Below are 23,205 nucleotides of genomic sequence, written 5' to 3'. Positions count from 1 at the left end.
TCACAACCAAGACAGAGAGAGAGAGGGATGGCTGCTTGCTTTAACTACCCCGTGATAAATCTCTGTTGTAAGTAAGGTTGTGGGACTATGAGTGCAGAACATGCTCCACTTCCTCAGTGACAATTCTAACTTTAAGACCCCACGTCACTGACTCTAACCAAAGAAAATAATCTTTTCCTATTCATTTTATCAAACCTCATCATGCTTTTAAAATCCTCTGCTCTTTTTGATATATATTAATGACCTGGACTTGGGTATACAGGGCATCATTTCAAAGTTTGCAGATGACACAAAACTCGGAAGTGTAGTAAACATTGAGTAGCATAGTAACAAACTTTAGGGGGCACATAGACAGATTAATGAAATGGGCAGACAAATGGCAGATGCAATTTAATACAGAGAAGTGTGAAGTGATGCATTTTGGTAGGATGGAATGAGGAGAGGGAATATAAACTAAATGGTACAATTTTAAAGGGGTTCAGGAACGGAGAGGCCTGGGGATGTATGTCCACAAATCTTTGAAGATGGCAGGGCAAGTAGAGAAGGCCGTTAAAGAAAGCATATGGGATCCTTGCCTTTATTAATCGAGGTATTGAGTACAAAGCAAGGACGTTATGCTAAACCTTTCTAAAACACTGGTTAGGCCTCAGCTGGGCTATTGTGTTCAATTCTAGGCACCACACTTTAGCAAAGATGTCAAGGCTTTAGAAAGGGTGCAGAGGAGATTTACTAGAATGGTACCAGGGATGAGGAACTTCAGTTATATGGAGAGACTGGAAAAACTGGGGTTGTTCTCCTTAGAGCAGAGAAGGTTAAGAGGAGAAATAACATCAGAAAATGCTGGAAAAACTCAGCAGGCCAGGCAACATCCGTGGAGAGAAATTAGAGTCAACGTTTCAGGTCAAAATCTTGATAAAGGGTTTTGACCCGAAACGTTGACTCTAATTTCTCTCCACGGATGTTGCCTGGCCTGCTGAGTTTTTCCAGCATTTTCTGTTGTTATTTCGGATTTCCAGCATCTGCAGTATTTTGCTATCGGTTAAGAGGAGATTTGATAGAGGTGTTCAAAATCATGAACGGCTTTGGTAGAGTAAATAAGAAGAAACTGTTTCCAGTGGCAGAAGTGTGGTAACCAGAGGACACAGACTTAAGGTGATAAGTAAAAGAATTAGAGGCGACATATGGACTTTTTTTTTACGCAGTGAGTTGTTGTGATCTGGAATGTCTTGCCTGAAAGGATGGTGGATGGAGATTTAATAGTAAGTTTCAAAAGGAAATTGGATAAATACTTGAAGGGAAAACATTTACAGGGCTATGAGGACAGAGCTAGGGAGTGGGACTAATTGAATAGCTCTTTCAAAGAGCTGGCACAGGCACGATGGGTCAAATGACCTCCTGTGCTGTATCATTCTATGACTGTATGATAAATCTCCTCATAGCCTTCTCTGCTCCAGCGGAATTAGTCCCAGTTTCTCAAGTACCGCCTCATAACTATAGTTTTGCATCTCTGTTAGCACCTGGTGAATCTACACTGGAGACTCTGATTTTAATGTCATTTATAAAATGGGGTTCCCAAAAAACATATATACTCACACGCACACACTTATCAGTGGGAGTCACTGGATAATGATCAGAAGGAGAAACCCTGGTTGATTGTTCCCTGTAGTGTATGTACCTTTAAGAGAGAACTACTTTTACAGCTCCTGTATACTGTAGTAGCGGCAGTGACCACACCTGTATATAAGCCTTGAGCATGCCTCTGTACCCCAGTCTTGAGACTACCCTACTCCAGTAAATACCTGTTGATTGTTAAGTTACAGCATCCGTGTGGTTATTGAAAAACATCATACTCTCAGAATCACAGATCTAACATTCCCCTCCTTAGTTCAGGCCTGCTAAAGCCAAGAGTAGCACCCTACCAGCTGAGATCAGCTAACTCGACACAGACCTGGGATAGCACCTGGGACATTCCCGACGTGAAAACTGGCAAAACACAGCTTGAGGTCTATAAAAAAAATGTTCTGGAACCTTCCTTATGATTTCACAGGGATGTAATAAAACCCAACGAGAATGATTTATTTTCCTGTTGTTGATGCCCATGGAATCTCCTGGTGGATATTATCTTACCGTCCTGGCTGCTCCTGAAAACACTCTCCACGTTGATTGTGATGGGCATGGAGCTGATGTTAGAGTTCTCAATAACTGGCGAGATGATGCTGCTCCCTGTTTCTGCATTCAGTGACAAACTGATCATTTCGTTCCTCCCTGGAAGAGTGGAAGGAGTTACACTCATTGGATGAATTTGTAAACTAACAATGCAGCTTCTAATACTACCCTTATAGTTCCTAACTCTAGCTGGGTACTGTTTCATAGGTGCCAGCCGCTGTCTGATAGCTCTGCGACTACTTTTCATTTGTGACTGAGTTGACAATTGAGGGGCACCACAGCACCAGATCTTCATCCGATAACTACAAGGACCCACATTCCCAATCCCAGAGTGCAAACGGATACTGTGCAAACAAAACTGTAAAAAGGGGAATGTCTAACCCACTGTACCACCCAGTCCCAGAGTGTGAAAGGACAGTGACTGACCATCTGTACCACCCAGTCCCAGAGTGTGAAAGGACAGTGACTGACCATCTGTACCACCCAGTCGCAGAGTGTGAAAGAACAGTGTCTGACACACTGTACCACCCAGTCCCAGAGTGTGAAAACAGTGTCTGACCCACTGTACCACCCTGTCCCAGAGTGTGAAAACACAGTGTCTGACCCAATGTACCACCCAGTCCCAGAGTGTGAAAGGGCAGTGTCTGATGCAAAGCACCACCCAGTCCCAGAGTGTGAAAGAACAGTGTCTGACCCACTGTACCACCCAGTCTCAGAGTGTGAAAACACAGTGTCTGACCCACTGTACCACCCTGTCCCAGAGTGTGAAAACACAGTGTCTGACCCACTGTACCACCCAGTCCCAGAGTGTGAAAGGACAGTGTCTGATGCAACGCACCACCCAGTCCCAGTGTGAAAGAATAGTGTCTGACCCACTGTACCAGCCAGTCCCAGAGTGTGAAAGGACAGAGTCTGACCCACTGTACCACCGAGTCCCAGAGTGTGAAAGGGCAGTGTGTGACCTGCTGTACCACCCACTCCCAGAGTGTGCAAGGACAGTGACTTACCATCTGTACAACCCAGTCCGAGAGTTTGAAAGGACAGTGTCTGACCGAATGTACCACACAGTCCCAGAGTGTGAAAGGACAGTGTCTGACCCACTGTACCACCCAGTCCCAGAGTGTGAAAGGACAGTGTCTGACCCAATGTAACACCCAGGCCCAGCGTGTGAAAGGACAATGTCTGACCTACTCTACCACTCAGTCTCAGAGTGTGAAAGGACAGTGTCTGGCCCACTGTACCACCCAGTCCCAGAGTGTGAAAGGCAGTGTCTGAGCCACTGTACCACCCAGTCCCAGAGTGTGAAAGGACAGAGTCTGACCCACTGATCCACCGAGTCCCAGAGTGAGAAAGGACAGTGTTTGACCTACTGTACCACCCAGTCCCAGAGTGTGAAAGGACAGTGTCTGACCCACTGTACCACCCAGTCCCAGAGTGTGAACGGACAGTGTCTGACCTGCTGTACCACCCAGTCCCAGAATGTGAAAGGATAGTGTCTGACCCACTGTACCACCCAGTCCCAGAGTGTGAAAGGACAGTGTCTGACCCTCTGTACCACCCAGTCCCAGAGTGTGAAAGGACAGTGTCTGACCCAATGTACCACCCAGTCCCAGAGTGTGAAAGGACATTGTCTGACCCAATGTACCACCCAGTCCCAGAGTGTGAAAGGACAGTGTCTGAACCACTGTACCACCCAGTCCCAGTGTGAAAGGACAGTGTCTGACCCACTGTACCAGCCAGTCCCAGAGTGTGAAAGGACAGTGTCTGACCCACTGTACCACCCAGTCTCAGAGTGTGAAAGGACAGTGTCTGACCCACTGTACCAGCCAGTCCCAGAGTGTGAAAGGACAGTGTCTGACCCACTGTACCATCCAGTCCCAGAGTGTGAAAGGACAGTGTCCGACCTGCTGTACCACCCAATCCCAGAGTATGAAAGGACAGAGTTTGACCCAGTGTTCCACCGAGTCCCAGAGTTTGAAAGGACATTGTGTGACCTGCTGTACTACCCAGTCCCAGAGTGTGAAAGGACAGTGTCTGACCCACTGTACCACACAGTCCCAGAGTGAGAAAGGACAGTGACTGACCCACTGTAACACCCAGTCCCAGAGTGTGAAAGGACAGTGTCTCACCCACTGTACCACAGTCCCAAAGAGTGAAAACACAGTGTCTGACCCACTGTACCACACAGTCCAAAAGTGTGAAAGGACAGTGTCTGACACACTGTACCACCCAGTCCCAGAGTGTGCAAGGACAGTGTCTGACCGACTGTACCGCACAGTCCCAGAGTGTGAAAGGACAGTGTCTGACCTACTGTACCACACAGTCCCAGAGTGCGAAAGGACAATGTCTGACCCACTGTGCCACCTAGTCCCAGAGTGTGAAAGGACAGTGTCTGACCCACTGTACCACCCAGTCTCAGAGTGTGAAAGGACAGTGTCTGACCCAATGTAACAGCCAGGCCCAGCGTGAGAAAGGACAATGTCTGACCCACTTTACCACTCAGTCTCAGAGTATGAAAGGACAGTGTCTGACCTACGGTACCACCCAGTCCCAGAGTGTGAAAGGACTGTGTCTGACCCACTGTACCATCCAGTCCCCGAGTGTGAAAGGACAGAGTCTGACCCACTGTACCATCCAGTCCCCGAGTGTGAAAGGACAGAGTCTGACCCACTGATCCACCGAGTCCCAGAGTGAGAAAGGACAGTGTTTGACCTACTGTACCACCCAGTCCCAGAGTGTGAAAGGGCATTGACTGACCCACTGTACCACCCAGTCCCTGAGTGTGAAAGGACAGTGTCTGACCCACTGTACCAGCCAGTCCCAGAGTGTGAAAGGACAGTGTCTGACCCACTGTACCATCCAGTGCCAGAGTGCGAAAGGACAGTGTCTGACCCACTGTACCACCCAGTCCCAGAGTGTGAAAGGACAGTGTCTGACCCACTGTACCACCCAGTCCCAGAGTGTGAAAGGACAGTGTCTGACCTACTGTACCACCCAGTCCCAGAGTGTGAAAGGACAGTGTCTGACCTACTGTACCACCCAGTCCCAGAGTGTGAAAGGACAGTGTCTGACCTACTGTACCACACAGTCCCAGAGTGCGAAAGGACAATGTCTGACCCACTGTGCCACCTAGTCCCAGAGTGTGAAAGGATAGTGTCTGACCCACTCTACCACTCAGTCTCAGAGTATGAAAGGACAGTGTCTGACCTACGGTACCACCCAGTCCCAGAGTGTGAAAGGACTGTGTCTGACCCACTGTACCATCCAGTCCCCGAGTGTGAAAGGACAGAGTCTGACCCACTGTACCATCCAGTCCCCGAGTGTGAAAGGACAGAGTCTGACCCACTGATCCACCGAGTCCCAGAGTGAGAAAGGACAGTGTTTGACCTACTGTACCACCCAGTCCCAGAGTGTGAAAGGGCATTGACTGACCCACTGTACCACCCAGTCCCTGAGTGTGAAAGGACAGTGTCTGACCCACTGTACCAGCCAGTCCCAGAGTGTGAAAGGACAGTGTCTGACCCACTGTACCATCCAGTGCCAGAGTGCGAAAGGACAGTGTCTGACCCACTGTACCACCCAGTCCCAGAGTGTGAAAGGACAGTGTCTGACCCACTGTACCACCCAGTCCCAGAGTGTGAAAGGACAGTGTCTGACCTACTGTACCACCCAGTCCCAGAGTGTGAAAGGACAGTGTCTGACCTACTGTACCACACAGTCCCAGAGTGCGAAAGGACAATGTCTGACCCACTGTGCCACCTAGTCCCAGAGTGTGAAAGGATAGTGTCTGACCCACTCTACCACTCAGTCTCAGAGTATGAAAGGACAGTGTCTGACCTACGGTACCACCCAGTCCCAGAGTGTGAAAGGACAGTGTCTGACCCACTGTACCATCCAGTGCCAGAGTGCGAAAGGACAGTGTCTGACCCACTGTACCACCCAGTCCCAGAGTGTGAAAGGACAGTGTCTGACCCTCTGTACCACCCAGTCCCAAAGTGTGAAATGACAGTGTCTGACCCACTGTACCACCCAGTCCCAGAGTGTGAAAGGACAGTGTCTGACCTACTGTACCACCCAGTCCCAGAGTGTGAAAGGGCAGTGTCTGACCCACTGTACCACCCAGTCCCAGAGTGTGAAAGGACAGTGTCTGACCCTCTGCACCACCCAGTCCCAGAGTGTGAAATGACAGTGTCTGACCCACTGTACCACCCAGTCCCAGAGTGTGAAAGGACAGTGTCTGACCCACTGTACCACCCAGTCCCAGAGTGTGAAAGGACAGTGTCTGACCCTCTGTACTACCCAGTCCCATAGTGTGAAATGACAGTGTCTGGCCCACTGTACCACCCAGTCCCAGAGTGTGAAAGGACAGTGTCTGACCTACTGTACCACACAGTCCCAGAGTGTGAAAGGACAGTGTCTGACACACTGTACCACCCAGTCCCAGACTGTGAAAGGACAGTGTCTGACCTACTGTACCACACAGTCCCAGAGTGTGAAAGGACAGTGTCTGACCCTCTGTACCACCCAGTCCCAGAGTGTGAAATGACAGTGTCTGACCCACTGTACCACCCAGTCCCAGAGTGTGAAAGGACAGTGTCTGACCCACTGTACCACCCAGTCCCAAAGTGTGAAAGGACAGTGTCTGACCCACTGTACCACCCAGTCCCAGAGTGTGAAAGGACAGTGTCTGACCCAATGTAGCACCCAGTGCCAGAATATAAGAGGACAGTTTCTGACCCACTGTACCACCCAGTCCCAGAGTGTGAAAGGACAATGTCTGACCCACTGCACCACCCAGTCCCAGAGTGTGAAAGGACAGTGTCTGACCTACAGTACCACCCAGTCGCAGAGTGTGAAAGGACAGTGTCTGACCCACTGTACCACCCAGTCCCAGAGTGTGAAAGGACAGTGTCTGACCCACTGTACACCCAGTCCCAGAGTGTGAAAGGACAGTGTCTGACCCACTGTACCACCCAGACCCAGAGTGTGAAAGGACAGTGTCTGACCCACTGTACCAGCTAGTCCCAGAGTGTGAAAGGACCGTGTGTGACCTGCTGTACTACCCAGTCCCAGAGTGTGAAAGGACCGTGTGTGACCTGCTGTACTACCCACTCCCAGAGTGTGAAAGGACCGTGTGTGACCTGCTGTACCACCCAGTCCCAGAGTGTGAAAGGACAGTGTCTGACCCACTGTACCGCCCAGTCCCAGAATATAAAAGGACAGTGTCTGACCCACCGTACCACCCAGTCCCAGAGTGTGAAAGGACCGTGTGTGACCTGCTGTACTACCCAGTCCCAGAGTGTGAAAGGACTGAGTCTGACCCACTGTACCACCCAGTCCCAGCTTGTGAAAGGACAGTGTCTGACCTACTGTACCACCCAGTCCCAGAGTGTGAAAGGACAGTGTCTGACCCACTGTACCACCGAATCCCAGAGTGTGAAAGGACAGTGTCTGACGCACTGTACCACCCAGTCTGAGTGCGAAAGGACAGTGTCTGACCCACTGTACCGCCCAGTCCCAGAGTGTGAAAGGACAGTGTCTGACCCACTGTACCACCCAGTCTGAGTGCGAAAGGACAGTGTCTGACCCACTGTACCGCCCAGTCCCAGAGTGTGAAAGGACAGAGTCTGACTCACTGTACCACCCAGTCTCAGAGTGTGAAAGGACAGTGTCTGACCCACTGTACCACCCAGTCCCAGAGTGTGAAAGGACAGTGTCTGCCCCACTGTACCACCCAGTCCCAGAGTGTGAAAGGACAATGTCTGACCCACTGTGCCACCCAGTCCCAGAGTGTGAAAGGAAAGTGGCCGACCCACTGTACCACCCAGTCCCAGAGTGTGAAAGGACAGTGTCTGACCCACCGCACCACCCAGTCCCAGAGTGTGAAAGTACTGTCTGACCCATTGTACCACGCAGTACCATAATGTAGGAGGACAGTGTCTGAACCACTGTACCACCCAGTCCCAGAGCGTGAAAGGACAGTGGCTGACCCACCGCACCACCCAGTCCCTGAGTGTGAAAGGACAGTCTCTGACACACGGTGCCACCCATTCCCAGAGTGTGAACGGACCGTGTCTGACCCAACGCACCACCCAGTCCCAGAGTGGGAAAGGACAGTGTCTGACCCACTGTACCACCCAGTCCCAGAGTGTGAAAGGACAGTGCCTGACCGACTGTACCACCCAGTCCCAGAGTGTGAAAGGACAGTGTCTGACCCACTGTACCACCCAGTCCCAGAGTGTGAAAGGACAGTGTCTCTCCCAATGTTCCACCCAGTCCCAGAGTGTGAAAGGACTGAGTCTGACCCACTGTTCCACCGAGTCCCAGAGTGTGAAAGGACAGTGTCTGACCGACTGTAGCACCCAGTCCCAGAGTTGGAAAGAACAGTGTCTGACCCACTGTACCGGCCAGTCCCAGAGTGTGAAAGGACAGTGTGTGACCCACTGTACTACCCAGTCCCAGAGTGTGAAAGGACAGTGTCTGACCCACTGCAACACCGCATCCCAGAGTGTGAAAGGACAGTGTCTGACCGACTGTACCACCCAGTCCCAGGGTGTGAAATGACAGTGTCTGACCCACTGTACCACCCAGTCCCAGAGCGTGAAAGGACAGTGTCTGACCCACTGTACCACCCAGTCCCAGAATGTGAAAGGACAGTGTCTGACCCACCGCACCACCCAGTCCCTGAGTGTGAAAGGACAGTGTCTGACCCACGGTACCACCCATTCCCAGAGTGTGAACGGACAGTGTCTAACCCACCGCACCACCCAGTCCCAGAGTGTGAAATGACAGTGTCTGACCCAATGTACCACCCAGTCCCAGAGTGTGAAAGGACAGTGTCTGACCTACTGTACCACCCAGTCCCAGAGTGTGAAAGGACAGTCTCTGACCCACTGTACCGCCCAGTCCCAGAGTGAGAAAGGACAGTGTCTGACCCACTGTGCCACCAAGTCTCAGAGTGTGAAAGGACAGTGTCTGACCGACTGTACCACCCAGTCCCAGAGTGTGAAAGGACAGTGTCTGACACACTGTACCACCCAGTCCCAGAGTGTGAAAGGACTGCATCTGACCCACTGTTCCACCGAGTCCCAGAGTGTGAAAGGACAGTGTTTGACCCACTGTACCGCCCAGTCCCAGAGTGTGAAAGGACAGTGTCTGACCCACTGCAACACCGCATCCCAAAGGGTGAAAGGACAGTGTCTGACCCACTGTACCACCGAGTCCCAGAGTGTGAAAGGACAGTGTCTGACCCACTGTACCGCCCATTCCCAGAGTGTGAAAGGACAGTGTCTGACCCACTGCACCACCGCATCCCAGAGTGTGAAAGGACAGTGTCTGGCCGACTGTACCACCCAGTCCCAGAGCGTGAAAGGACAGTGTCTGACCCACTGTACCACCCAGTTGCAGAGTGTGAAAGGACAGTGTCTGACCGACTGTACCACCCAGTCACAGAGTGTGAAAGGACAGTGTCTGACCCACTGTACCACCCAGTCCCAGAGTGTGAAAGGACAGTGTCTGGCCGACTGTACCACCCAGTCCCAGAGCGTGAAAGGACAGTGTCTGACCCACTGTACCACCCAGTTGCAGAGTGTGAAAGGACAGTGTCTGACCCACAGTTCCACCGAGTCCCAGAGTGTGAAAGGACAGTGTCTGACCCACTGCAACACCGCATGCGAGAGTGTGAAAGGACAGTGTCTGACCCACTGTACCGCCCAGTCCCAGAGCGTGAAAGGACAGTGTGTGACCCACTGTACGACACAGTCCCAGAGTGTGAAAGGACAGTGTCTGACCCACTGTACCACCGAGTCCCAGAGTGTGAAAGGACAGTGTCTGACCCACTGTACCACCCAGTCCCAGAGTGTGAAAGGACAGTGTCTGACCCACTGCACCACCCATTCCCAGAGTGTGAAAGGACAGTGTCTGACCCACCGCACCACCCAGTCCCAGAGTGTGAAAGGACAGTGTCTGACCCACTGTACCACCGAGTCCCAGAATGTGAAAGGACAGTGTCTGACGCACTGTACCACCCAGTCCCAGAGTGCGAAAGGACAGTGTCTGATCCATTGTACCACCCAGTGCCAGAGTGTGAAAGGACAGTGTCTGACCCACTGTACCACCCAGTCCCAGAGTGTGAAAGGACAGTGTCTGATCCACTGCACCACCCAGTTGCAGAGTGTGAAAGGACAGTGTCTGACCGACTGTACCACCCAGTCACAGAGTGTGAAAGGACAGTGTCTGACCCACTGTACCACCCAGTCCCAGAGTGTGAAAGGACAGTGTCTCTCCCAATGTTTCACCGAGTCCCAGATTGTGAAAGGACAGTGTCTGACCCACTGTACCACCCAGTCCCAGAGTGTGAAAGGACAGTGTCTGAGCCACTGTACCACCCAGTCCCAGAGTGTGAAAGGACAATGTCTGACCAACTGTACCACCCAGTCCCAGAGTGTGAAAAGACAGTGGCCGACCCACTGTACCACCCAGTCCCAGAGTGTGAAAGGGCAGTGTCTGACCCACCGCACCACCCAGTCCCAGAGTGTGAAAGTAGTGTCTGACCCATTGTACCACCCAGTACCATAATGTAGGAGGACAGTGTCTGACCCACTGTACCACCCAGTTCCAGAGCGTGAAAGGACAGTGTCTGACCCACCGCACCACCCAGTCCCTGAGTGTGAAAGGACAGTGTCTGACACACGGTGCCACCCATTCCCAGAGTGTGAACGGACAGTGTCTGACCCACCGCACCACCCAGTCCCAGAGTGTGAAATGACAGTGTCTGACCCACTGTACCACCCAGTCCAGAGCGTGAAAGGACAGTGTCTGACCCACTGTACCACCCAGACCCAGAGTGTGAAAGGACAGTGTCTGACCCACTGTACCACCCAGTCCCAGAGCATGAAAGGACAGTGTCTGACCCACTGTACCGCCGAGTCCCAGAGTGAGAAAGGACAGTGTGTTACCCATTGTACTACACAGTCCCAGAGCGTGAAAGGACAGTGTCTGACCCACTGCACCGCCCAGTCCCAGAGTGTGAAAGGACAGTGTCTGACCCACTGCACCACCGCATCCCAGAGTGTGAAAGGACAGTGTCTGACCGACTGTACCACCCAGTCCCAGAGTGTGAAAGGACAGTGTCTGACCCACTGTACCACCCAGTTGCAGAGTGTGAAAGGACAGTGTCTGACCGACTGTACCACCCAGTCACAGAGTGTGAAAGGACAGTGTCTGACCGACTGTACCACCCAGTCACAGAGCGTGAAAGGACAGTGTCTGACCCGCTGTACCACCCAGTCCCAGAGTGTGAAACGACAGTGCCTGACCCACTGTACCACCCCGTCTCAGAGTGTGAAAGGACAATGTCTGACCCACTGTGCCACCAAGTCCCAGAGTGTGAAAGAACAGTGTCTGACCGACTGTACCGCACCGTCGCAGTGTGTGAAAGGGCAGTGTCTCTCCCAATGTTCCACCGAGTCCCAGAGTGGGAAAGGACAGTGTCTGACCCACTGTACCACCCAGCCCCAGAGTGTGAAAGGACAGTGCCTGACCGACTGTTCCACCGAGTACCAGAGTGTGAAAGGACTGCGTCTGACCCACTGTTCCACCGAGTCCCAGAATGTGAAAGGACAGTGTTTGACCCACTGTACCACCCAGTCCCAGAGTGTGGAAGGACAGTGTCTGACCCACTGCAACACCGCATCCCAGAGGGTGAAAGCACAGTGTCTGACCCACTGTACCACCGAGTCCCAGAGCGTGAAAGGACAGTGTCTGACCCACTGCACCGCCCAGTCCCAGAGTGTGAAAGGACAGTGTCTGACCCACTGCACCACCGCATCCCAGAGTGTGAAAGGACAGTGTCTGACCGACTGTACCACCCAGTCCCAGAGTGTGAAAGGACAGTGTCTGACCCACTGTACCACCCAGTTGTAGAGTGTGAAAGGACAGTGTCTGACTGACTGTACCACCCAGTCCCAGAGTGTGAAACAACAGTGTCTGACCCACTGTACCACCCAGTCCCAGAGTATGAAATGACAGTGTCTGACCCACTGCAACACCGCATGCGAGAGTGTGAAAGGACAGTGTCTGACCGACTGAACCACCCAGTCCCGTAGTGTGAAAGGACAGTGTCTGACCGACTGTACCACCCAGTCCCAGAGTGTGAAAGGACAGTGTCTGACCCACTGTACCGCCCAGTCCCAGAGTGTGAAAGGACAGTGTGTGACCCACTGTACTACACAGTCCCAGAGTGTGAAAGGACAGTGTCTGACCCACTGTACCACCGAGTCCCAGAGTGTGAAAGAACAGTGTCTGACCGACTGTACCGCACCGTCGCAGAGTGTGAAAGGGCAGTGTCTCTCCCAATGTTCCACCGATTACCAGATTGTGAAAGGACTGCGTCTGACCCACTGTTCCACCGAGTCCCAGAGTGTGAAAGGACAGTGTTTGACCCACTGTACCGCCCAGTCCCAGAGTGTGAAAGGACAGTGTCTGACCCACTGCAACACCGCATCCCAGAGGGTGAAAGCACAGTGTCTGACCCACTGTACCACCGAGTCCCAGAGCGTGAAAGGACAGTGTCTGACCCAATGCACCGCCCAGTCCCAGAGTGTGAAAGGACAGTGTCTGACCCACTGCACCACCGCATCCCAGAGTGTGAAAGGACAGTGTCTGACCGACTGTACCACCCAGTCCCAGAGTGTGAAAGGACAGTGTCTGACCCACTGTACCACCCAGTTGTAGAGTGTGAAAGGACAGTGTCTGACTGACTGTACCACCCAGTCCCAGAGTGTGAAACGACAGTGTCTGACCCACTGTACCACCCAGTCCCAGAGTATGAAATGACAGTGTCTGACCCACTGCAACACCGCATGCGAGAGTGTGAAAGGACAGTGTCTGACCGACTGTACCATCCAGTCCCGTAGTGTGAAAGGACAGTGTCTGACCCACTGTACCGCCCAGTCCCAGAGTGTGAAAGGACAGTGTGTGACCCACTGTACTACACAGTCCCAGAGTGTGAAAGGACAGCGTCTGACCCACTGTACCACCGAGTCCCAGAGTGTGAAAGGACAGTGTCTGACCCACTGCACCACCCAGTCCCAGAGTGTGAAAGGACAGTGTCTGACCCACTGTACCGCCCAGTCCCAGAGTGTGAAAGGACAGTGTCTGACCCACTGTACCGCCCAGTCCCAGAGTGTGAAAGGACAGTGTCTGACCCACTGTACCGCCCAGTCCCAGAGTGTGAAAGGACATTGTCTGACCCACTGTACCACCCAGTCCCAGAGTGTGAAAGGACAGTGGCCGACCCACTGTACCGCCCAGTCCCAGAGTGCGAAAGGACAGTGTCTGACCCACTGTACCGCCCAGTCCCAGAGTGTGAAAGGACAGTGTCTGACCCACTGTACCGCCCAGTCCCAGAGTGTGAAAGGACAGTGTCTGACCCACTGTACCGCCCAGTCCCAGAGTGTGAAAGGACATTGTCTGACCCACTGTACCACCCAGTCCCAGAGTGTGAAAGGACAGTGGCCGACCCACTGTACCACCCAGTCCCAGAGTGTGAAAGGAAAGTTTCTGACCCACCGCACCACCCAGTCCCAGAGTGTGAAAGTAGTGTCTGACCCATTGTACCACCCAGTACCATAATGTAGGAGGACAGTGTCTGACCCACTGTACCACCCAGTCCCAGAGTGTGAAAGGACAGTGTCTGACCCACTGTACCACCCAGTCCCAGAATGTGAAAGGACAATGTCTGACCCACTGTACCAACCTGTCCCAGGGTGTGAAAGGACAGTTTCTGACCCACTGTACCACCCAGTCCCAGAGTGTGAAAGGACAGTGTCTGACCCACTGTACCACCCAGTCCCAGAGTGTGAAAGGACAGTGTCTGATCCACTGTACCACCCAGTTGCAGAGTGTGAAAGGACAGTGTCTGACCGACTGTACCACCCAGTCACAGAGTGTGAAAGGACAGTGTCTGACCGACTGTACCACCCAGTCACAGAGTGTGAAAGGACAGTGTCTGACCCACTGTACCACCCAGTCCCAGAGTTTGAAAGGACAGTGTCTGACCCACTGTACCACCCAGTCCCAGAATGTGAAAGGACAATGTCTGACCCACTGTACCAACCTGTCCCAGGGTGTGAAAGGACAGTTTCTGACCCACTGTACCACCCAGTCCCAGAGTGTGAAAGGACAGTGTCTGACCCACTGTACCACCCAGTCCCAGAGTGTGAAAGGACAGTGTCTGATCCACTGTACCACCCAGTTGCAGAGTGTGAAAGGACAGTGTCTGACCGACTGTACCACCCAGTCCCAGCTTGTGAAAGGACTGAGTCTGACCCACAGTTCCACCTAGTCCCAGAGTGTGAAAGGACAGTGTTTGACCCACTGTACCGCCCAGTCCCAGAGTATGAAAGGACAGTGTCTGACCCACTGCAACACCGCATCCCAGAGTGTGAAAGGACAGTGTCTGACCGACTGTACCACCCAGTCCCGTAGTGTGAAAGGACAGTGTGTGACCCACTGTACTACCCAGTCCCAGAGTGTGAAAGGACAGTGTCTGACCCACTGTACCACCCAGTCCCAGAGTGTGAAAGGACAGTGTCTGACCCACTGTACTACCCAGTCCGAGTGTGAAAGGACAGTGTCTGACCCACTGTACCACCCAGTCCCAGAGTGTGAAAGGACAGTGTCTGACCCACTGTACCACCCAGTCCCAGAGTGTGAAAGGACAGTGTCTGACCCACTGTACCACCGAGTCCCAGAATGTGAAAGGTCAGTGTCTGACGCACTGCACCACCCAGTCCCAGAGTGTGAAAGGACAGTTTCTGACCCACTGTACCACCCAGTCCCAGAGTGTGAAAGGACAGTGTCTGACCCACTGTACCACCCAGTCCCAGAGTGTGAAAGGACAGTGTCTGAGCCACTGTACCACCCAGTCCCAGAGTGTGAAAGGACAATGTCTGACCCACTGTACCACCCAGTCCCAGAGTGTGAAAGTAGTGTCTGACCCATTGTACCACCCAGTACCATAATGTAGGAGGACAGTGTTTGACCCACTGTACCACCCAGTTCCAGAGCGTGAAAGGACAGTGTCTGACACACGGTGCCACCCATTCCCAGAGTGTGAACGGACAGTGTTTGACCCACCGCACCTCCCAGTCCCAGAGTGTGAACTGACAGTGTCTGACCCACTGTACCACCCAGTCCCAGAGCGTGAAAGGACAGTGTCTGACCCACTGTACCACCCAGTCCCAGAGTGTGAAAGGACAGTGTCTGACCCACTGTACCACCCAGTCCCAGAGCATGAAAGGACAGTGTCTGACCCAATGTACCGCCGAGTCCCAGAGTGAGAAAGGACAGTGTCTGACCTACTGTAACACCCAGTCCCAGAGTGTGAAAGGACAGTGCCTGACCCACTGTACCACCCCGTCTCAGAGTGTGAAAGGACAGTGTCTGACCCACTGTGCCACCAAGTCCCAGAGTGTGAAAGAACAGTGTCTGACCGACTGTACCGCACCGTCGCAGAGTGTGAAAGGCAGTGTCTCTCCCAATGTTCCACCGAGTCCCAGAGTGGGAAAGGACAGTGTCTGACCCACTGTACCACCCAGTCCCAGAGTGTGAAAGGACAGTGCCTGACCGACTGTACCACCTAGTCCCAGAGTGTGAAAGGACTGAGTCTGACCCACTGTTCCACCGAGTCCCAGAATGTGAAAGGACAGTGTTTGACCCACTGTACCGCCCAGACCCAGAGTGTGAATGGACAGTATCTGACCCACTGCAACACCGCATCCCAGAGTGTGAAAGGACAGTGTCTGGCCGACTGTAGCACCCAGTCCCAGAGTTGGAAAGAACAGTGTCTGACCCACTGTACCACCCAGTCCCAGAGTGTGAAAGGACAGTGTGTGACCCACTGTACCACCCAGTCCCAGAGTGTGAAAGGACAGTGTCTGACCCACTGTACTGCCCAGTCCCAGAGTACGAAAGGACAGTGTCTGACCCACTGCAACACCGCATCCCAGAGTGTGAAAGGACAGTGTCTGACCGACTGTACCACCCAGTCCCAGGGTGTGAAATGACAGTGTCTGACCCACTGTACCACCCAGTCCCAGAGCGTGAAAGGACAGTGTCTGACCCACTGTACCACCCAGTCCCAGAATGTGAAAGGACAGTGTCTGACCCACTGTACCACCCAGTCCCAGGGTGTGAAACGACAGTGTCTGATCCAATGTACCACCCAGTCCCAGAGTGTGAAAGGACAGTGTCTGACCTACTGTACCACCCAGTCCCAGGGTGTGAAACGACAGTGCCTGACCCACTGTACCACCCAGTCCCAGAGTGTGAAAGGACAGTGCCTGACCCACTGTACCACCCAGTCCCAGAGTGTGAAAGGACAGTGTCTGACCCACTGTACCACCCAGTCCCAGCGTGTGAAAGGACAGTGTCTGACCCACTGTACCACCCAGTCCCAGGGTGTGAAACGACAGTGCCTGACCCACTGTACCACCCAGTCCCAGAGTGTGAAAGGACAGTGCCTGACCCACTGTACCACCCAGTCCCAGAGTGTGAAAGGACAGTGTCTGACCCACTGTACCACCCAGTCCCAGAGTGTGAAAGGACTGAGTCTGACCCACTGTTCCACCCAGACCCAGAGTGTGAATGGACAGTGTCTGACCGACTGTAGCACCCAGTCCCAGAGTTGGAAAGAACAGTGTCTGACGCACTGTACCACCCAGTCCCAGAGTGTGAAAAGACAGTGTCTGACCCACTGTACCATCGCGTCCCAGAGTGTGAAAGGACAGTGTCTGACCCACTGTACCACCCAGTCCCAGAGTGTGAAAGGACAGTGTTTGACCCACTGTACCACCCAGTCCCAGAGTGTGAAAGGACAGTGTCTGACCCACAGTGCCACCCATTCCCAGAGTGTGAACGGACAGTTGCTGACCCACCGCACCACCCAGTCCCAGAGTGTGAAAGGACAGTGTCTGACCCACTGTACCACCCAGTCCCAGAGTGTGAAAGGACAGAGTCTGATCCACTGTACCACCCATTCCCAGAGTGTGAACGGACAGTGTCTGACCAACCGCACCACCCAGTCCCAGAGTGTGAAATGACAGTGTCTGGCCTATTGTACCACCCAGTTTCAGAGTGTGAAAGGACAGTGTCTGACGCACTGTACAACCGAGTCCCGGAGTGTGAAAGGACAGTGTCTGACCCACTGTACCGTCCAGTCCCAGAGTGTGAAAGGACAGTGTCTGACCCACTGTACCGCCCAGTCCCAGAGTGTGAAAGGACAGTGTCTGACCCACTGTACCGCCCAGTCCCAGAGTATGAAAGGACAGTGTCTGACCCACTGTACTATCCAGTCCCAGAGTGTGTCAGGACAGTGTCTGACCCACTGTACCACCCAGTCCCAGAGTGTGAAAGGACAGTGTCTGACCCACTGTACCGCCCAGTCCCAGAGTATGAAAGGACAGTGTCTGACCCACTGCAACACCGCATCCCAGAGTGTGAAAGGACTGTGTCTGACCCACTGTACCACCCAGTCCCAGGGTGTGAAATGACAGTGTCTGTCCCACCGCACTACCCAGTCCCTGATTGTGAAAGGACAGTGTCTGACCCACGGTGCCACCCATTCCCAGAGTGTGAACGGAAAGTGTCTGACCCACCGCACCACCCAGTCCCAGAGTGTGAAAGGACAGTGTCTGACCGACTGTACCACCCAGTCCCAGAGTGTGAAAGGACAGTGTCTGACACAGTGTACCACCCAGTCCCAGAGTGTGAAAGGACAGCGTCTCACCCACTGTTCCACCGAGTACCAGAGTGTGAAAGGACAGTGTCTGACCCACTGCACCACCGCATCCCAGAGTGTGAAAGGACAGTGTCTGACCGACTATACCACCCAGTCTCAGAGTGTGAAAGGACAGTGTCTGACACAGTGTACCACCCAGTCCCAGAGTGTGAAAGGACAGCGTCTCACCCACTGTTCCACCGAGTACCAGAGTGTGAAAGGCCAGTGTTTGACCCACTGTACCGCCCAGTCCCAGAGTGTGAAAGGGCAGTGTCTGACCCACTGTACCACCGAGTCCCGGAGTGTGAAAGGACAGTGTCTGACCCACTGTACCGCCCAGTCCCAGAGTGGGAAAGGACAGTGTTTGACCCACTGTACGACACAGTCCCAGAGTGTGAAAGGACAGTGTCTGACCCACTGTACCACCCAGTCCCAGAGTGTGAAACGACAGTGGCTGACCCACTGTACCACCCCGTCTCAGAGTGTGAAAGGACAGTGTCTGACCCACTGCACCACCGCATCCCAGAGTGTGAAAGGACAGTGTCTGACCGACTGTACCACCTAGTCCCAGAGTGTGAAAGGACAGTGTCTCACCCACTGTTCCACCGAGTACCAGAGTGTGAAAGGCCAGTGTTTGACCCACTGTACCACCCAGTCCCAGAGTATGAAAGGACAGTGTCTGACCGACTGTACCGCCCTGTCCCAGAGTGTGAAAGAGCAGTGTCTGACCCACTGTACCACCGAGTCCCAGAGTGTGAAAGGACAGTGTCTGACCCACTGTACCGCCCAGTCCCAGAGTGTGAAAGGACAGTGCCTGACCCACTGTACCACCCAGTTGCAGAGTGTGAAAGGACAGTGTCTGACCCACTGTACCACCCAGTCTCAGAGTGTGAAAGGACAGTGTCTGACCGACTGTACCACCCAGTCCCAGAGTGTGAAAGGACTGAGTCTGACCCACTGTTCCACCGAGTACCAGAGTGTGAAAGGACAGAGTCTGACCTACTGTACAACCCAGTCCCAGAGTGTGAAAGGACAGAGTCTGACCTACTGTACAACCCAGTCTCAGAGTGTGAAAGGACAGTGTCTGACCGACTGTACCAACCAGTCCCAGAGTGTGAAAGGACTGAGTCTGACCCACTGTTCCACCGAGTACCAGAGTGTGAAAGGACAGAGTCTGACTCACTGTACCGCCCAGACCCAGAGTGTGAATGGACAGTGTCTGACCCACTGCAACACCGCATCCCAGAGTGTGAAAGGACAGTGTCTGACCCACCGCACCACCCAGTCCCAGAGTGTGAAAGGACAGTGTCTGACCCACTGTACCACCCAGTCCCAGAGTGTGAAAGAACAGAGTCTGACCCACTGCACCACCCATTCCCAGAGTGTGAACGGCCAGCGTCTGACCCACCGCACCACCCAGTCCCAGAGTGTGAAATGACAGTGTCTGACCCACTGTACTACCCAGCCCCGTGTGTGAAAGGACAGTGTCTGAGCCTCTGTACCACCCAGTCCCAGAGTGTGAAAGGACAGTGTCTGACCGACTGTACCACCCAGTCCCAGAATGTGAAAGGACAGTGTCTGACCCACTGTACCACCCAGTCCCAGAGTGTGAAAGGACAGTGTCTGACCCACTGTACCACCCAGTCCCAGAGTTTGAAAGGAGTGTCTGACCGACTGTACCACCCAGTCCCAGAGTGTGAAAGGACAGTGTCTGACCCACTGTACCACCCAGTCCCAGAGTGTGAAAGGACAGTGTCTCTCCCAATGTTCCACCGAGTGCCAGAGTGTGAAAGGACAGTGTCTGACCCACTGCACCACCCAGTCCCAGAGTTGGAAAGAACAGTGTCTGACGCACTGTACCACCCAGTCCCAGAGAGTGAAAGGACAGTGTCTGATCCACTGTACCACCCAGTCCCAGAATGTGAAAGGACAGTGTGCGACCCACTGCACCACCCAGTGCCAGAGTGTGAAAGGATAAAGTCTGACGCACTGTATCACCCAATCCTAGAGTGTGAAAGGACAGTGACTGACCCACTGTACCACCCAGTCGCAGAATCTAAGAGGGCAGTGTCTGACCCACTGTACCACCCGGTCCTGGTGTGTGAAAGGACAATGTCTGCCCCACCGCCCCACACAGTCCCAGAGTGTGAAAGGACAGTGTCTGACCCACTGTTGCACCCAGTCCCAGCGTGTGAAAGGACAGTGTCTGATCCACTGTACCAGCAAGTCCCAGAATATTAAAGGACAGTGTCTGACCCGCTGTACCACCCAGTCCCAGAGTGTGAAAGGACAGCGTCTGACCTGTTGTACCGCCCAGTCCCAGAGTATGAAAGGACAGTGTCTGACCAACTGTACCACCCAGTCTCATTGTTTGAAAGGACAGTGTCTGACCCACTGTAAAACCCAGTCCCAGAGTGTGAAAGGACAGTGGCTGACCCACTGTACCACCCAGTCCCAGAGTGTGAAAGGACAGTGGCTGACCCACTGTACCACCCAGTCCCAGAGTGTGAAAGGACAGTGGCTGACCCACTGTACCAGCCAGTCCCAGAGTATGAAAGGAGAGTGTCTGACTGACTGTACCACCCAGTCTCATTGTTTGAAAGGACAGTGTCTGACCCAATGTACCACCCAGTCCCAGAGTGTGAAAGGACAGTAGCTGACCCACTGTACCACCCAGTCCCAGAGTGTGAAAGGACAGTGTCTGACCCTCTGTACCACCCAGTCCCAGAGTGTGAAAGGGCAGCATCTAACCCACTGTACCACACAGTCCCAGAGTGTGAAAGGGCAGCATCTAACCCACTGTGCCACACAGTCCCAGATTGTGAAAGGACAGTGTCTGACCAACTGTACCACACAGTCCCAGATTGTGAAAGGACACTGTCTGACCCACTGTGCCACCCAGTCCCAGAGTGTGAAAGAACAGTGTCTGACCCACTGTACCACCCAGTCCCAGAGTGTGAAAGGACAGTGTCTGACCTGCTGTACCACCCAGTCCCAGATTGTGAAAGGACAGTGGCCGACCCACTGTACCACGCTGTCCTAGAGTGTGAAAGGACAGTGTCTCACCCACTGTACTACCCAGTCCCAGAGTGTGAAAGGACAGTGTCTGACCCACTGTACCGCCGAGTCCCAGAGTGTGAAAGGACAGTGTGTGACCCACTGTACTACCCAGTCCCAGAGTGTGAAAGGACAGTGTCTGACCCACTGTACCTCCCAGTCCCAGAGTGTGAAAGGACAGTGTCTGACCCACTGCAACACCGCATCCCAGAGTGTGAAAGGACAGTGTCTGACCGACTGTACCACCCAGTCGCAGGGTGTGAAAGGACAGTGTCTGACCCACTGTACCACCCAGTCCCAGAGCGTGAAAGGACAGTGTCTGACCCACTGTACCACCCAGTCCCAGAATGTGAAATGACAGTGCCTGACCCACTGTACCACCCAGTCCCAGAGCGTGAAAGGACAGTGTCTGACCCACTGTACCACCCAGTCCCAGAGTGTGAAACGACAGTGCCTGACCCACTGTACCGCCCAGTCCCAGAGTACGAAAGGACAGTGTCTGACCCACTGCAACACCGCATCCCAGAGTGTGAAAGGACAGTGTCTGACCCACTGTACCACCCAGTCTCAGAGTGTGAATGGACAGTGTCTGACCCACTGTACCACCCAGTCCCAGAGTGTGAAACGACAGTGTGTGACCCACTGTACTACCCAGCCCCAGAGTGTGAAAGGACAGTGTCTGACCCTCTGTACCACCCAGTCCCAGAGTGTGAAAGGACAGTGTCTGACCGACTGTACTACCCAGTCCCAGAGTGTGAAAGGACAGTGTCTGACCCACTGTACCACCCAGTCCCAGAGTGTGAAAGGACAGTGTCTGACCCACTGTACCACCCAGTCCCAGAGTGTCAAAGGACAGTGTCTGACCCTCTGTACCACCCAGTCCCAGAGTGTGAAAGGACAGTGTCTGACCGACTGTACTACCCAGTCCCAGAGTGTGAAAGGACAGTGTCTGACCCACTGTACCACCCAGTCCCAGAGTGTGAAAGGACAGTGTCTCTCGCAATGTTCCACCGAGTACCAGAGTGTGACAGGACAGTGTCTGACCCACTGCACCACCCAGTCACAGAGTTGGAAAGAACAGTGTCTGACGCACTGTACCACCCAGTCCCAGAGTGTGAAAGGACAGTGTCTGATCCACTGTACCACCCAGTCCCAGAATGTGAAAGGACAGTGTGCGACCCACCGCACCACCCAGTGCCAGAGTGTGAAAGGATAAAGTCTGACGCACTGTATCACCCAGTCCTTGACTGTGAATGGACAGTGACTGACCCACTGTACCACCCAGTCGCAGAATCTAAGAGGGGAGAGTCTGACCCACTGTACCACCCGGTCCCTGTGTGTGAAAGGACAATGTCTGCCCCACCGCCCCACACAGTCCCAGAGTGTGAAAGGACAGTGTCTGACCCACTGTTGTACCCAGTCCCAGTGTGTGAAAGGACAGTGTCTGATCCACTGTACCACCCAGTCCCAGAATGTGAAAGGACAGTGTCTGACCCACTGTACCACCCAGTCCCAGAATGTGAAAGGACAGTGTCTGACCCACTGTACCACCCCGTCTCAGAGTGTGAAAGGACAGTATCTGACCCACTGTGTCACAAAGTCCCATATTGTGAATGGACAGAGTCTGACCCACTGCACCACCGCATCCCAGAGTGTGAAAGGACAGTGTCTGACCGACTGTACCACACAGTCCCAGAGTGTGAAAGGACAGTGCCTGACACACTGTACCACCCAGTCCCAGAGTGTGAAAGGACTGCGTCTGACCCACTGTTCCACCGAGTCCCAGAGTGTGAAAGGACAGTGTCTGACCGACTGTACCACCCAGTCCAAGATTGTGAAAGGACAGTGTCTGACCCACTGTACCACCGCATCCCAGAGTGTGAAAGGACAGTGTCTGACCGACTGTAGCACCCAGTCCCAGAGCTGGAAAGAACAGTGTCTGACGCACTGTACCACCCAGTCCCAGAATGTGAAAAGACAGTGTCTGACCCACTGTACCACCCAGTCCCAGAGTGTGAAAGGACAGTGTCTGACCCACTGTGCCACCCATTCCCAGAGTGTGAATGGACAGTGTCTGACCCACCGCACCACCCAGTCCCAGAGTGTGAAAGGACAGTGTCTGACCCACTGTACCACCCATTCCCAGAATGTGAACGGACAGTGTCTGACCCACCGCACCACCCAGTCCCAGAGTGTGAAAG

General features: G+C 53.5%; 1 pseudogene across 1 annotated transcript in view; it reads right to left on the bottom strand.

Annotated features, from left to right (window-relative positions):
* LOC147116004 (NACHT, LRR and PYD domains-containing protein 3-like) overlaps positions 1–23,205 on the bottom strand; it is a 110,757-nt pseudogene that overhangs the window by 65,240 nt on the left and 22,312 nt on the right. The window contains exon 2 of the transcript XR_015078877.1: positions 2,128–2,265. The product of XR_015078877.1 is annotated as an NACHT, LRR and PYD domains-containing protein 3-like (transcript). The remainder of the gene's footprint in view (positions 1–2,127; positions 2,266–23,205) is intronic.

Source organism: Somniosus microcephalus, chromosome 6 (genome assembly GCF_052327205.1).
Source record: "Somniosus microcephalus isolate GS21.2 chromosome 6, FLI_Smic_1.0, whole genome shotgun sequence".
Classification (NCBI taxonomy): Eukaryota; Metazoa; Chordata; class Chondrichthyes; order Squaliformes; family Somniosidae; genus Somniosus; species Somniosus microcephalus.
Note: the sequence above shows the minus strand (reverse complement) of the source record. Positions and strands in the feature narration are given on the sequence as shown.